The 14680-nt window shown below is 40.6% G+C and overlaps 1 non-coding gene across 1 annotated transcript; it reads left to right on the top strand.

The window, feature by feature from the left end:
* Window positions 1-13661: 13661 nt before the first annotated feature.
* LOC148555115 (small nucleolar RNA R71) lies at window positions 13662-13769 on the top strand. The gene has a single exon (XR_015887665.1). It is a non-coding gene; the product is annotated as a small nucleolar RNA R71 (small nucleolar RNA).
* The last annotated feature ends 911 nt before the right edge of the window (window positions 13770-14680 follow it).

Below are 14680 nucleotides of genomic sequence, written 5' to 3' on the forward strand. Positions count from 1 at the left end.
GAGCGGATAATTTATACGCTTTTTGGCATTATTTTTAGTATGTTTTTAGTAGGATCTAGTTACTTTTAGGGATGTTTTCATTAGTTTTTATGTTAAATTTACATTTCTGGACTTTACTATGACTTTGTGTGTTTTTATGTGATTTCAGGTATTTTCTGGCTGAAATTGAGGGACTTGAGCAAAAATCAGATTCAGAGGTTGAAGAAGGACTGCTGATGCTGTTGGATTCTGACCTCCCTGCACTCAAAGTGGATTTTCTAGAGCTACAGAACTCGAAATGGCGCGCTTCTAATTGCGTTGGAAAGTAGACATCCAGGGCTTTCCAGCAATGTATAATAGTCCATACTTTTCCCAAGTTTAGACGACGAAAACTGGCGTTCAACGTCAGCTTTCTGCCCAATTCTAGCGTCCAGCGCCAGAAACAAGCTGCAAAGTGGAGTTCAACGCCCAAACTGGCACAAAAGCTGGCGTTCAACACCAAGAATGACCTCTCCACATGTAGACTTCAAGCTCAGCCCAAGCACACACCAAGTGGGCCCCGGAAGTGGATTTATGCATCAATTACATACTTCTGTAAACCCTAGTAGCTAGTTTATTATAAATAGGACTTTTTACTATTGTATTAGACATCCTGAGTTTTATCTTCGGATCATAGTAGTCTTGGTCACTCCGGTTCCCCTCTGGGGCCGAGACCAATAAACTCCATTATCACTTATGTATTTTCAACGGTAGAGTTTCTACACTCCATAGATTAAGGTGTGGAGCTCTGCTGTTCCTCAAAGATTAATGCAAAGTACTACTGTTTTCTATTCAATTCATCTTATTTCGCTTCCAAGATATTCATTCGCACTTCAACCTGAATGTGATGAACGTGACAATCATCATCATTCCCTATGAACGCGTGCCTGACAACCACTTCCGTTCTACATTAGATTGAATGAGTATCTCTTAGATCTCTTAATCAGAATCTTCGTGGTGTAAGCTAGAATGATGGCGGCATTCAAGAGAATCCGAAAAGTCTAAACCTTGTCTGTGGTATTCCGAGTAGGATTCAATGACTGAATGACTGTGACGAGCTTCAAACTCGTGATTGTTAGGCATAGTGACAGACGCAAAAGGATAGTAAATCCTATTCCAACATGATCGAGAACCGACAGATGAATAGCCGTGCCGTGACAGGGTGCGTTGACCATTTTCACTGAGAGGATAGGATGTAACCATTGACAAGGGTGATGCCTCCAGACGATTAGCCGTGCCGTGACAGGGCATTTGGATCATTTTCCCGAGAGAAGACCGAAAGTAGCCCTTGACAATGGTGACGCATTACATAAAGCCAGCCATGGAAAGGAGTAAGACTGATTGGATGAAGATAGCAGGAAAGCAGAGGTTCAGAGGAATGAAAGCATCTCTATTCGCTTATCTGAAATTCTCACCAAAGCTTTACATAAGTATTTCTATCCCTATTTTATTAATTATTTTCGAATACCCCATTACTATTTTATATCCGCCTGACTGAGATTTACAAGGTGACCATAGCTTGCTTCATACCAACAATCTCTGTGGGATTCGACCCTTACTCATGTAAGGTATTACTTGGACGACTCAGTGCACTTGCTGGTTAGTTGTGCGAAGTTGTGAACCATGGTATTGGCATCATATTTTTGGCGCCATTACCAGGGAAAGAAAGAGCGATGAATTTTACATAATCAAAGTGTGATCACAATTTTTGTGCACCAGTGGTGCTCAAAGCCTTTGGCATACTCTGTTGATTGCAATTGATCTCGACTCTAAATGTTTTGTCTCAAGGATTACTTGACACAGAAACACCACAAGCATGTGACTAAGAAAATAACTCTTTGAGCTTTTAATCATGTCTGACCTCCCTAGTCATTGATGCTCAGAGCCTTGGACCTTGCTTTTTACTTTTCTTTTGCTTCAAGGATTAAACTTTCATTAATTTAAGAGAAATCATAATAATTCTCTAAATTCCTGTTCCTTATACATCAACATCCTTTGATTCAAATTCAACTATGCACTGTTCATATCATGCATTCATAATTAATACCACCACATTTAAGTAAATAAGACTACTCTTAAAATTAACTCAATTTCTCATGCATTACATCCCCTTTTCTTCTTTCTTTTTGATTTCAAGCTCAGTGGGTAATACATGAGGCATCTTTCATAATTAAAGCAAATTAACAGAAAACTAAACTCGAATCTAGGAATCTAATTAATAAAGGATCATGCAACAAACAAGACAAAATAGCAGAAAATCGGAACATAACATAGTAAAAGCGGGAAGGAATATAGAATGAAAGGAACTCAACCACCTCAGTTATTCTAGCGGTCATTTTATTCTTCAGGTTGTGCTCCTCCATGAAGATGATTCGCCTCCCTCCGGTGCCATAAAATAAACAGAAAACCCATAAGCGAAGCGTCAACACCAAACTTAAAGGTTTGCTTGTCCTCAAGCAAAGAAGAACTGAAAACAAGAACAAATAGTAAGATGAAAGAAGAATAAAAGGATAAAAGAACAAGAGAGAATTAGGATTGGGAGAGAGAAAAAGAAAATTAAAACTGGACGGCGAACTAGTGTAATTGTGCGGCGTAGGTGACGCGTACGCGTACGGCACGCGTACGTGTGGGGCGCAAAAAATTTATAATGACGCGTGAGCATCAGGCAGGCGTCCGCGTGCCCATGATTTGTGCGAATCGCGTGAAGCCAGCCGCGCGCACGCACAACTCTCTGTTCGCATGGCTTGGGAACCCAGATTTTCCATACGACGCGTGCGAGTCATGCACGCACACGCGTGGATGGCCATTTTTGCAAATGACGCGCACGTGTCAGGACGCGTACGCGTGATCAAGTTTTGTGCTTCTAGCACACTTCCAGCCTGATGCACGGAAAACTTGTCTCTCAACAAATCTCCCTTCGGCAAGTGTACCGAATTGTCGTCAAGTAAAACTCACAATAGAGTGAGGTCGAATCCCACAGAGATTAACGGATTAAGCAATCAATGGTTGATTAATTATCCTAGTTAGACGAATCAGATTTGGATGATGGGCAGCAGGAATTGTAAATTGACAGAAAAGTAAAGAAAGCAATAAAGTGCAGAAAAGTAAAATGGCAAGAAAAGTAAATGTAAGAACTAAAAATAAAATGAACATTGGGATCAAGAGATATTGCAATCCTCCGGATCAAGTTCATTCTCATCTCTTCCTCAATCAATGCACTCATTGATCTCCTTGGCAATCTTAATTGATCGAATTACAATTCCTTGTAATTCAATCTCTCAAATCTTGATCAATAGCCAATTCCTTGGTCAATTGCTCATGAGAAGAGATGAAGTATGGTCACTGATTATACCACATGCATTTTCCAAATCAAGTATTGAGAGGATTATAGTCACATATCCATCCAAACCCAATTTGGTCCAGCATGAGAAAGCATTTCTAGCTTGATCTCTTCATTCCTCTTCCAAGGTTCAGAAGAGATCCAAGTATGAATAGTTTCTTTTCCAAGATCACTACCCAATTGGATAAAGATCGAAAGCTTTCAAGTAAAATCAAGAGAAAATATAGAAGAAGAATAATGAGAACTACAATTGATCCATTGAATCACAATAGAGCTCTCTAACCCAATGTAAAGAGTTAGTTGATCATTGCTCTACAAAAATAGAAAAGAAAGAAAGTGTAGAAGAGTAAAGATGAAGATAAAAACTGGAATTGAAAATTTAACATTCATAAATGAAAATTACAACTAAAAGAAAAACTACTACTAAGAAAAGAAAAGAAGAGAAAAGGAAGAAGAGTGGTTGAGGGGAGGGGTCCGAAGACCCACTCCCCTTGGAGTGTGCCAATTCACAGAAGTTCGAATTGGTCTTCACTCTCTCCCCCTTCCTTCAATTTTCGGAATTCCAGAATGACTTGAATGTAAAAACTAAGGCCTTTATATAGGCTCTCCTAAATTACAAAATGAAAATAAAAGCAAATTACAATAAAATGAAAATTCCTATTCTAGATGCTTCTTGTGGTCTTGATTGCTTGACAATTGTGGGCTTGCTTGCTTGAGCTTTGAAGTGGACATGAGAGAGAAGTGAGTTAAGTTGAGGCCCAGGTGCTAAAGTTAGTGCTAAAGTTAGCCACACTAATGCTACAGGTGTGGCGTTAGTGCTGAAGTTATTGTGCCTAACATTGCACTTGCTGCCCAATTGGTGTTTTTGGGGCTTAAAAGATGCCTCTTGTTTGTGCTCAAAGTTTATGCCCACTATAAAGTATTATATATCGTTGGAAAGCTCTGAATGTCAGCTTTCTAACGCAAATAGAATCACCTTAATTGGGCCTTTGTAGCTCAAATTATACTCCTTTGAAGTGGACATGGTCGCTGGCATATATGCCAACGTTACTGGAAATGTTGATTGCCAATAACGCTAGAGATTTTCATGTTTCTGAAGCTCAAACTTAGTGTCCATCCCATACTATTATATATTTTTGGAAAGCCCTGGATGTCTACTTTTCAATGCCTTTGGAAGCGCATCATTTGAAGCTCTACAACTCGAGTTATACTTCTTGGAAGGTGAAGAGGTCAGTTAGCAAAAATACAGGCTGATACCATGTCATCATTGCACTTTCGGGGCAGGTTTTCTCCCTCAAATTTAGTGTCAACTATGTAGTGCCATATATGCTTGGAAAGCTCTGGAATCCTACTTTCCAATGCCACTGGAATCACCTCATTTGGAGTTTTGTGGCTCAAGTTATGCATGTTTGAAGAAGGCATGGTCATGCTACCAGGTGGGACTTTTGCCCACGTTAACTACCACGTTAACTAAGTTAACGTGGGAGTTAACGTGGCTTATTGTGGCTTGTGTTGGCAACATTAGTGACAATGTTTGGTGTCACTAACGTTGTCGACAACTTCTTCTTCTTCACGTTAACTTCCACGTTAACTAGGTTAACGTGAGAGTTAACGTGGCTTCTTGGGGATAGTGTGTGTTCATCCCAACGTTAGTGACAATGTTTGGTGTCACTAACGTTGTCGACCACTTTGTTTCCTCACGTTAGCTTCCACGTTAACTAGGTTAACGTGGAAGTTAACGTGGCTTAATGTGACTTGGCCAACGTTAGTGATAATGTTGAATGTCACTAACGTTGGTTTCCCCCCTTTCTTCTTAACGTTAGAGGCCACGTTAACTAAGTTAACGTGGCAACTAACGTGCCCACTTATGAGCTTGGCCCAACGTTAGTGATAATGTTAAGTATCACTAACGTTGGCTCCATTTCCTTTCTTCAAAGTTAATGCCACTAACTTTTCTCACTAACGTTGGGGCTTTCCTTCCTTCCACGTTAGTGCCCACGTTAGTGTAACTAACGTAGCTACTAACGTGGCTTCTTCTCTTCTTTTGGCCTGAAATCAATCAAACAAAGTGCATCAAAGTCTTGCTCTTAATCATGGGATCATGCATCATCCAATTTATCATATAATTCATGCAAAATTCTCATGAAATCATTCAAAGTTCACAATGTTTGCTTGAATCAAGATGTAAGTGAATATCTACCCAAAACTAGCTTATTTCCTAAGAAAATGCATGAAACTACCTTAAAAACAGTAAAGAAAAGGTCAGTGAAACTGGCCAAAATGCCCTGGCACCACAACACCAAACTTAAAGCTTGCTTGTCCCTAAGCAAGTACTGGAACAAGAGAATGATGAATGGAATGCCAAGAGAAATGAGTCATTCTTGTGGAAGTCATGTCCCTGGTTTTATGGTGGTTTCATGCATAGCAACTTAGGTTCATTCCTGGCTTTCAGACCTTTATCATGTCCTAGAATACTTACTGTGATTGCATCCCATGAGACTTTTATTCATTGATCATTTGTTGTCATTTCAGGGCTTATTTGTGTTCTTTAAGCTAAGTGCTCTGTAAAGGGGCAACTCTTTAAAATAAGCTTTCAGCCAACACTCCCGAACCAGTTGGTTCAAGGTGCTAGGTGTTGAAGCACCCCTAAGGACTTACTTGCTCAAGTCTCTCCCCCATACATACACACCACAGGCATATGGTTTATTTATTTTCTTTTCTTGAGACCTTGGTGTCCAGCACCTCTTTGGGTTACTAAATGCTCTGTAGTGAGGGTTACTCTTGATAGTGGACTTTCAGCTGATAATCCCGGGTTAGTTAACCCAAGTTACCAAGTGATAAAGCACCCCAAAGAGCTTATTCATCCAAGTAGATCCCTTACACAGGAGCACCACAGACACATGCTTCAAGATTAAAACCATTGGTGCCTAGCCTTATTGCTTACTTTTTTTTTTTCTTTTATTCTTCCACTTTCATTGTTCTTTTCCTCTTTCTTATTAGGATCTTCTTATTTAGCTAGTCTCATGGGCTGTGTCTCATGCATAGTATTCATGACAGATAGTTGTCTTCCCACCCTTGTGGTTGAACCAACTTAGCTAACTTATGACCACACCACAAACTCATAAACTCATTCCATAGTATGAACTCTACTCTGGTCTTTTAAAAGCACTCATTCTCCTTTCATTTGATTCAAAAGGGACAAGCATACAAGTAAGCAAAGTAAGGATGCAATAATGACATTCAGACTAGAAAACACAGCCTTAATCAATAAAAAGTTTAAAAGACAGAATTGACATGCTTATTTACAGGGAACAAGCACACATACATACAAAGAACTTTAGAAGACAATCATGCAATTGAATGTACTGGAAATAAGTAAGAGGAGAAAGGAACTTTACCACCTTGTAGTTCATCTTTATTGTTGTTGCCCTTCTTCTCCTACTTTTCACCCTTCCCACACCAATTTAGACTAATTGCTTGTCTTCAAGCAGCAAATAAAACAGTGGTGGTGGGGTCTATGATGGGTCATGAATGTCTTACATACTGAAATGTAAGTGATGTATGTGGTTAAGCAAGTAAGAATTAAGGATAACACTGCAAGCCTAAGAAGCAAAGGCATTATGATTATACAAACAAGTGGTGTTGCTGGATACATTGCATAGAAAAATAAGTGGCACACCAAACTTAGTGTGACATTTTGGTGCACGAAATTGTGATGTCCAGGCTCGAACAATCCCTGGTAATGGCTCCAAAGCTTGGTGCTTTGATCTTAATTCATAATTGTCACAACTTCGATACAACTAACCAGCAAGTGCACTGGGTCGTCCAAGTAATACCTTACGTGAGTAAGGGTCGAATCCCACGGAGATTGTTGGTATGAAGCAAGCTATGGTCACCTTGTAAATCTCAGTCAGGCAGATATAAAGTGATAATGGTGTTTTCGAATAATAAATAATAGAATAGGGATAGAGGTACTTATGTAAATCATTGGTAGGAATTTCAGATAAGCGAATGGAGATGCTTTTTGTTCCTCTGAACCTCTGCTTTCCTGCTATCTTCATCCAATCAGTCTTACTCCTTTCCATGGCTGGCTTTATGCAAGGGCATCACCGTTGTCAGTGGCTACATCCCCTCCTCTCAGTGAATAATATGCTCACGCACCCTGTCACGGCACGGCTATTCATCTGTCGGTTCTCGATCATGCTGGAATAGGATTCACCCTCCTTTTGCGTCTGTCACTAACGCCAAGCACTCGCGAGTTTGAAGCTCGTCACAGTCATCCAATCATTGAATCCTACTCAGAATACCACAGACAAGGTTTAGACTTTCCGGATTCTCTTGAATGCCGCCATCATTCTAGCTTACGCCACGAAGATTCTGGTTAGGAGATCTAAGAGATACTCATTCTAGCTTAATTCATGTAGAACAGAAGTGTTTGTCAGGCACGCGTTCATAAGGGAGAAGGATGATGAGCGTCACACATAATCATCACCTTCATCACGTTCATGGGTGCGAATGGATATCTTAGAAGAGAAATAAGAAGAATTGAATAGAAAACAGTAGTACTTTGCATTAATCTTTGAGGAACAGCAGAGCTCCACACCTTAATCTATGGAGTGTAGAAACTCTACCGTTTGAAAATACATAAGTGAAGGTCCAGGCATGGCCGAGATGGCCAGCCCCCTAAAGCGTGATCAATAGTCTCCTAAGATGAACAATGGATTAAAACTGAGACCAAAGATTGTCAAAAAAGACTAGTAAAAGGTCCTATTTATAATAAGCTAGCTACTAGGGTTTACATGAGTAAGTAATTGATGCATAAATCCACTTCCTGGGCTCACTTGGTGTGTGTTTGGGCTTAGCTTGAGTGTTGCACGTGCAGAGGCCATTTGTGGAGTTGAACGCCAGTATTTGTGCCAGTTTGGGCGTTCAACTCTGGTTTTGGATCCTTTTCTGGCGCTGGACGCCAGATTTGGGCAGAAGGCTGGCGTTGAACGCCAGTTTACGTCGTCAATTCTTGGCCAAAGTATGGACTATTATATATTGCTGGAAAGCCCTGGATGTCGACTTTCCAACGCAATTGGAAGCGCGATATTTCGAGTTCTGTAGCTCCAGAAAATCCACTTTGAGTGCAGGGAGGTCAGAATCCAACAGCATCAGCAGTCCTTTTTCAACCTCTGAATCTGATTTCAGCTCAAGTCCCTCAATTTCAGCCAGAAAATACCTGAAATCACAGAAAAACACACAAACTCGTAGTAAAGTCTAGAAATGTGAATTTAACATAAAAACTAATGAAAACATCCCTAAAAGTAACTAGATCCTACTAAAAACATACTAAAAACAGTGTCAAAAAGCGTATAAATTATCCGCTCATCACAACACCAAACTTAAATTGTTGCTTGTCCCCAAGCAACTGAAAATAAAATAGGATAAAAAGAAGAGAATATACTATAAATTCCAAACTATCAATGAAACATAGCTGCAATCAAATGAGCGGGACTTATAACTTTTTGCCTCTTGAATAGTTTTGGCATCTCACTTTATCCATTGAGGTTTAGAATGATTGGCATCTATAGGAACTTCAGATTTCGGATAGTGTTATTGACTCTCCTAGTTCAGTATGATGATTCTTGAACACAGCTTCTTTATGAGTCTTGGCCGTGGCCCTAAGCACTTTGTTTTCCAGTATTACTACTGGATACATAAATGCCACAGACACATAATTGGGTGAACCTTTTCAGATTGTGACTCAGCTTTGCTAAAGTCCCCAATTAGAGGTGTCCAGGGTTCTTAAGCACACTCTTCTTTTGCTTTGGACCTTGACTTTAACCGCTCAGTCTCAAGTTTTTACTTGACACCTACACGCCACAAGCACATGGTTAGGGACAGCTTGGTTTAGCCGCTTAGACCAGGATTTTATTCCTTTAGGCCCTCCTATCCACTGATGCTCAAAGCCTTGGGATCCTTTTTATTTCCCTTGCCTTTTGGTTTTAAGGGTTATTGGCTTTTTGCTCTTGCCTCTTGGTTTTAAGAGCTTTGGCTTTTTCTGCTTGCTTTTTCTTTTTCTTTCTATTTTTTTTTTCGCCTATTTTTTTTTTCTGCAAGCTTTGTTCTTTGCTGCTTTTTCTTGCTTCAAGAATCATTTTTATGATTTTTCAGATTATCAAATAACATGTCTCCTAGTCATCATTCTTTCAAGAGCCAACATATTTAACATTCTTAAACAACAACTTCAAAAGACATATGCACTGTTCAAGCATACATTCAGAAAACAAGAAGCATTGTCACCACATCAATATAATTAAACTAAGTTCAAGGATAAATTCGAAACTCATGTACTTCTTGTTCTTTTGAATTAAAATATTTTTCATTTAAGAGAGGTGATAGATTCATAGGACATTCATAACTTTAAGACAAAGTTACTAACTACTAATGATCATGTAATGAAGACACAAACACAGATAAGCACATAACATAGAAAACGAAAAGCAGAGAAAGTAAGAACAAGGAATGAATCCACCTTAGTGATGGTGGCGTTTCCTTCTTGAGGAACCAATGATGTCCTTGAGCTCTTCTATGTCTCTTCCTTGTCTTTGTTTCTCCTCCCTCATTGCTTTTTGATATTCTCTTATTTCATGGAGCATGATGGAGTGCTCTTGATGTTCCACCCTTAGTTGTCCCATATTGGAACTCAATTCTCCTAAGGAGGTGTTGTTTTTCTCCCAATAGTTTTGTGGAGGAAAGTGCATTTGAGGCATCTCAGGGATCTCATGGAAGTGAGCTTCTTGCGCCTCTTGAGCTCCATGACTGGGCTCTCTTGCTTGCTCCATCTTTTTCTTAGTGATGGGCTTGTCCTCTTTGATGAGGATATCTCCCTCTATGTCAATCCCAGCCGAATTGCATAGGTGGCAGATGAGGTGAGGAAAGGCTAACCTTGCCATGGTGGAGGACTTGTCAGCCACCTTGTAGAGTTCTTGAGGTATGATCTCATGAACTTCCACCTCTTCTCCAATCATGATGCTATGGATCATGATGGCCCGGTCTATAGTGACTTCAGACCGGTTGCTAGTGGGAATGATTGAGCATTGAATAAACTCCAACCATCCTCTAGCTATAGGCTTGAGGTCCAATCTTCTTAGTTGAACCGGCTTGCCTTTGGAGTCAACCTTCCATTGAGCTCCTTCTACACATATGTCCATAAGGACTTGGTCCAACCTTTGATCAAAGTTGACTCTCCTTGTGTAGGGGCGTGCGTTCTCTTCCATGTATGGCAAGTTGAACGCCAACCTCACATTCTCCGGACTAAAATCTAAGTATTTCCCCCGAACCATTGTAACATAGTTTTTTGGATCCGGGTTCTTACTTTGATCATGGTTCTTGGTGATCCATGCATTGGCATAGAACTCTTGAACCATTAGGATGCCGACTTGTTGGATGGGATTTGTTAGAACTTCCCAACCTCTTCTTTGAATTTCATGTCGGATCTCCGGATACTCATTTCTTTTGAGTTTAAAAGGGGCCTCAGGGATCACCTTCTTCTTAGCCACAACATCATAGAAGTTGTCTTGATGGGCTTTGGAGATGAACCTTTCCATCTCCCATGACTCGGATGTGGAAGCTTTTGTCTTCCCTTTCCCTCTTCTAGACGATTCTCCAGTCTTAGATGCCATTAATGGTAATGGAAAAACAAAAAAGCTATGCTTTTACCACACCAAACTTAGAATATTGCTCGCCCTCGAGCAATAAACAGAAGAATAGAAGAAGAAGAAGAAGAAATATGGAGAGGGAGAGGGAGATGTGGTTTCGGCCAAGAGGAGTGTAGAGGGGTGTGTTGTGTGAATTTGATGAAGAATAGAGGTCTTTATATAGGGAAGGGAGGGGGGTTAAGGTTCGGCCATATGGGTGGGTTTGGGTGGGAAATTGGTTTTGAATTTTGAAGGTAGGTGGAGTTTATGAGGTAGGTTTATTGGGAAGAGTGGGTGGATGTGAGTGGTGAAGGTTTAGTGGGGAAGAGAGATTGAGGTGATTGGTGAGGGGTTTTTAGGGAAGAGTGTTTATGGGGTTGTGTGAAAGAGAGTGGTGAGAAGAAGTGAGTGGAGGTAGGTGGGGATCCTGTGGGGTCCACAGATCCTGAGTGGATCCTGTGGGGTCCACAGATCCTAAGATGATCCTGTGGGGTCCACAGATCCTGAGGTGTCAAGGCATTTACATCCCTGCACCATTAGGCATGTAAAAATGCCTTTGTACCCAACTCTGGGCGTTCAGCGCCAGGTTGGTAGCCATTTTGGGCGTTCAATGCCCATCTGTGTGCCATTTCTGGCGTTGAACGCCAGAACCATGCCTGTTCTGGCGTTCAGCGCCCAGAAGCTGCCCATTTTGGGCGTTCAGCGCCAGAACCATGCTCTGTTCTGGCGCTGAACGCCAGACAGATGCTCCTCCAGGGTGTAATTTTTCTTTTGCTGTTTTTTATTCCGTTTTCAATTTTTATATTTATTTTGTGACTCCACATGATCATGAACCTAAGAAAACAATAAAAATAAGAATTAGATAAACATTGGGTTGCCTCCCAACAAGCGCTTCTTTAATGTCAATAGCTTGACAGTGGGCTCTCATGGAGCCTCACAGATGTGCAGAGCTTTGTTGAGACTCTCCAACACCAAACTTAGAGTTTGGATATGGGAGTTCAACACCAAACTTAGAGTTTGGTTGTGGCTTCCCAACACCAAACTTAGAGTTTGACTGTGGGGCTCTGGTTGACTCTGCTTTGAGGAAGCTTTTCAAGCTTCCTCTCCATGGTTGCAGAGGGAGATCCTTGAGTTTTGAATACAAGGGAGTTCTCATTCCATTGAAGGACTATTTCACCTCTGTCAACATCAATCACAGCTCTTGCTGTGGCCAGGAAAGGTCTTCCTAGGATGATGGATTCATCCTCTTCCTTTCCAGTATCCAGGACTATGAAATCAGTAGGTATGTAAAGGCCCTCAACCTTTACTAATACATCTTCTACTTGTCCATAAGCCTGTCTTCTTGAGCTGTCTGCCATCTCTAGTGAGATTTTAGCAGCTTGCACCCCATAGATTCCCAGTTTCTCTATTACAGAGAGGGGCATGAGGTTTATTCCTAAACCAAGGTCACACAGAGCCTTAAAGATCATGGTGCCTATGGTACAGGGTATTATGAACTTTCCAGGATCCTGTCTCTTCTGAGGCAATGTCAGTTGATCCAGATCACTTAGTTCATTGATGAACAAGGGAGGTTCAACTTCCCAAGCATCAATGCCAAACAATTTGGCGTTCAGCTTCATGATTGCACCAAGAAACTTGGCAGTTTGCTCTTCAGTGACATCCTCATTCTCTTCAGAAGAGGAATACTCATCAGAGCTCATGAAGGGCATAAGGAGGTTCAATGGAATCTCTATGGTCTCTAGATGAGCCTCAGAGTCCTTTGGTTCCTCAGAGGGAAGCTCCTTATTGATCACTGGACGTCCCAGGAGGTCCTCCTCCTTGGGATTCACGTCCTCTCCTCTCCTCACAGGTTCGGCCATGGCGCTTATGTCAATGGCCTTGCACTCTCCTTTTGGGTTCTCTTCTGTATTGCTTGGGAGAGTACTAGGAGGGATTTCAGTGATCCTTTTACTCAGCTGGCCCACTTGTGCTTCCAGATTTCTAATGGAAGACCTTGTTTCATTCATGAAACTTACAGTGGCCTTAGATAGATCAGAGACTAGATTTGCTAAATTAGAAGCATTTTGTTCAGAGTTCTCTGTCTGTTGCTGAGTTGATGATGGAAAAGGCTTGCTATTGCTAAACCTGTTTCTTCCACCATTATTAAAGCCTTGTTGGGGCTTTTAATCCTTCCATGAGAAATTTGGATGATTTCTCCATGTTGAGTTATAGGTGTTTCCATAAGGTTCACCTAAGTAATTTACCTCTGCTATTGCAGGGTGCTCAGGATCATAAGCTTCTTCTTCAGGAGAAGCCTCTTGAGTACTATTGGATGCAGCTTGCATTCCATGCAGACTCTGAGAGATCATATTGACTTGCTGAGTCAATATTTTATTCTGAGCCAATATGGCATTCAGAGTATCAACTTCAAGAACTCCCTTCTTCATAGGCGTCCCATTACTCACAGGATTCCTTTCAGAAGTGTACATGAACTGGTTATTAGCAACCATGTCAATGAGTTCTTGAGCTTCTGCAGGCGTTTTCTTTAGGTGAATGGATCCACCTGTAGAGGTATCCAATGACATCTTTGATAGCTCAGATAAACCATCATAGAATATATCCAGGATGGTCCATTCTGAAAGCATGTCAGAAGGACACTTTTTGGTCAACTGTTTGTATCTTTCCCAAGCTTCATAGAGGGATTCACCTTCTTTTTGTCTGAAGGTTTGAACATCAGCTCTAAGCTTGCTCAGCTTTTGAGGAGGAAAGCACTTGGCTAAGAAAGCCGTGACCAGCTTATCCCAAGAGTTCAGGCTGTCTTTGGGTTGAGAATCCAACCATAATCTAGCTCTGTCTCTTACAGCAAAAGAGAAAAGCATGAGCCTGTAGACTTCAAGATCTACTCTATTAGTCTTAACAGTATCACATATCTGCAAGAATTCAGTCAAGAACTGAAAAGGATCTTCAGATGGAAGTCCATGAAACTTGCAGTTCTGCTGCATCAGAGAAACTAATTGAGGTTTCAGCTCAAAGTTGTTTGCTCCAATGGCAGGAATGGAGATACTTCTTCCATGTAGATTGGAATTAGGTGCAATAAAGTCACCAAGCATCTTCCTTACATTATTATTATTTTCGGCTGCCATATTCTCTTCCTGTTCGAAAATTTCTGAAAGGTTATCTCTGTATTGTTGTATTTTAGCTTCTCTTAATTTTCTCTTCAGAGTCCTTTCAGGTTCTGGATCTGCTTCCACAAGAATGTTCTTATCCTTGCTCCTGCTCATATGACAAAGAAGAAGGCACAGAAAAATAATAATAATAATAGAGATCCTTTATACCACAGTATAGGGATCCCTGTGTGAGTGGAAGAAGAGAGGGGGAGACAAAGAATGTAATATAATGGAAGAAACACAACTGTGAGGATGGAAGAGATGTGAGATGAGATGTTAGGATATGAATGAATAAATAGAATAGGATGGGGGAGGTATAATTTTTGAAAATTATTTTGAAAAAGAGTTAGTGATTTTTGAAAAATGGTTTTTGAAAAATGTTAGAAATTTTCGAAAAATTTTTAAAATTTAAAAATAAAAATAATTAGTTAAAAAAAGAAATTTTTGAAAAAGAGGGGAGATATTTTCGAAAATTAGAGAGAGAGAGAGTT

This window comes from Arachis ipaensis, chromosome B6 (assembly GCF_059453495.1).
Source record: "Arachis ipaensis isolate K30076 ecotype BB chromosome B6, ASM5945349v1, whole genome shotgun sequence".
Classification (NCBI taxonomy): domain Eukaryota; kingdom Viridiplantae; phylum Streptophyta; class Magnoliopsida; order Fabales; family Fabaceae; genus Arachis; species Arachis ipaensis.